We start from the raw sequence: 2,395 nt of genomic DNA on the forward strand, positions 1-2,395 counted from the left end.
AGAGACACCAGTCAGTGTACAGATATCTCCCTGAGAGAGAGAGAGGGGACTGAGAGACACCAGTCAGTGTACAGGTAGCTCCCAGAGAGAGAGAGAGAGGGGACTGAGAGACACCAGTCAGTGTACAGATATCTCCCTGAGAGAAAGAGAGAGAGGGGACTGAGAGACACCAGTCAGTGTACAGATATCTCCCTGAGAGAGAGAGGGGACTGAGAGACACCAGTCAGTGTACAGATATCTCCCTGAGAGAGAGAGAGGGGACTGAGAGACACCAGTCAGTGTACAGATATCTCCCTGAGAGAGAGAGACGGGTCTGAGAGACACCAGTCAGTGTACAGATATCTCCCTGAGAGAGAGAGAGGGGACTGAGAGACACCAGTCAGTGTACAGATATCTCCCTGAGAGAGAGAGAGGGGACTGAGAGACACCAGTCAGTGTACAGATATCTCCCTGAGAGAGAGAGGGGACTGAGAGATACCAGTCAGTGTACAGATATCTCCCTGAGAGAGAGAGAGAGGGGACTGAGAGACACCAGTCAGTGTACAGATATCTCCCTGAGAGAGAGAGAGAGGACTGAGAGACACCAGTCAGTGTACAGATATCTCCCTGAGAGAGAGAGAGAGAGAGGGGACTGAGAGACACCAGTCAGTGTACAGATATCTCCCTGAGAGAGAGAGAGGGGACTGAGAGACACCAGTCAGTGTACAGATATCTCCCTGAGAGAGAGAGGGGACTGAGAGACACCAGTCAGTGTACAGATATCTCCCTGAGAGAGAGAGAGAGGGGACTGAGAGACACCAGTCAGTGTACAGATATCTCCCTGAGAGAGAGAGAGAGGACTGAGAGACACCAGTCAGTGTACAGATATCTCCCTGAGAGAGAGGAGAGAGAGAGGGGACTGAGAGACACCAGTCAGTGTACAGATATCTCCCTGAGAGAGAGAGGGGACTGAGAGACACCAGTCAGTGTACAGATATCTCCCTGAGAGAGAGAGAGAGGACTGAGAGACACCAGTCAGTGTACAGATATCTCCCTGAGAGAGAGAGAGAGAGGGGACTGGTGGTGGTGGTGTGGTGGTGGGGTGGTGGTGGGGGGTGGGGCGGGGGGGAAGGGGGATGATGGGGATGGGGGATGATGGGGGGATGATGGGGGGATGATGGGGGGATGGGGGATGATATGGGGGATGGGCGATGATGGGGGGATGGGGGATGACGGGGGGATGGGGGATGACGGGGGGATGATGGGGGGATGACGGGGGGATGGGGGATGGGGGATGATGGGGGATGGGGGATGATGGGGGATGATGGGGGATGATGGGGGGATGGGGGATGATGGGGGATGGGGGATGATGGGGGGGATGACGGGGGGGATGACGGGGGGGATGACGGGGGGGATGACGGGGGGATGGGGGATGACGGGGGGGATGATGGGGGGGATGGGGGGATGACGGGGGGGATGGGGGATGACGGGGGGGATGGGGGATGATGGGGGGATGGGGGATGACGGGGGGATGATGGGGGGATGGGGGATGACGGGGGGATGATGGGGGGATGATGGGGGGATGGGGGATGACGGGGGGATGATGGGGGGATGGGGGATGACGGGGGGATGGGGGATGACGGGGGGGATGATGGGGGGATGGGGGATGATGGGGGGGATGACGGGGGGATGGGGGGATGACGGGGGGATGGGGGATGACGGGGGGGATGATGGGGGGATGGGGATGATGGGGGGATGGGGGATGATGGGGGGATGGGGGATGATGGGGGGATGGGGGATGATGGGGGGATGGGGTATGATGGGGGATGACGGGGGGATGACGGGGGGATGGGGGATGATGGGGGGATGGGGGATGGGGGGATGATGGGGGGATGATGGGGGGATGGGGGATGATGGGGGATGACGGGGGGATGGGGGATGACGGGGGGGATGGGGATGATGGGGGGGCGGGGGGATGATGGGGGGGCGGGGATGATGGGGAGAGGGGTGTTGAGGGGAGAGGGTGTTGAGGGCGGAAGGGGTTGAGGGGGGGAAGGGGCTGAGGGGGCAGGGAGATGAGGGGTGGGGGGAGGTGAGGGAGGAGGTGAGGGTTGTGGGGAGGGGAGGTGAGGAGTGTGAGGGGGGAGGTGGGGGGTGTGAGGGGGGAGTGGTGGGGGTGTGAGGGGGGAGGGGGTGGGGGAGGGGGGGTGGGGGGGAGGAAAGGAGTGGGGGATGGGGGAGGGAGCCAGTCTCTGGGGAAGATGTATCTTTTGCTGCAGGGAGTTCGCTTCCGCCAGTCTCAAAGATGGCCACCGCCTGGGCTGCGTGACGAGAGTGCGCATGTGCGCAGCTCGCCGCGAGGACCCCGGCCCAGTCGAGGCGGCCAGCCAGAACGCCTGAGCGGAATAATTCCCAT

This window comes from Carcharhinus amblyrhynchos, unplaced genomic scaffold (genome assembly GCF_965287045.1).
Source record: "Carcharhinus amblyrhynchos unplaced genomic scaffold, sCarAmb.v2.hapA chromosome_1004, whole genome shotgun sequence".
Taxonomy (NCBI): domain Eukaryota; kingdom Metazoa; phylum Chordata; class Chondrichthyes; order Carcharhiniformes; family Carcharhinidae; genus Carcharhinus; species Carcharhinus amblyrhynchos.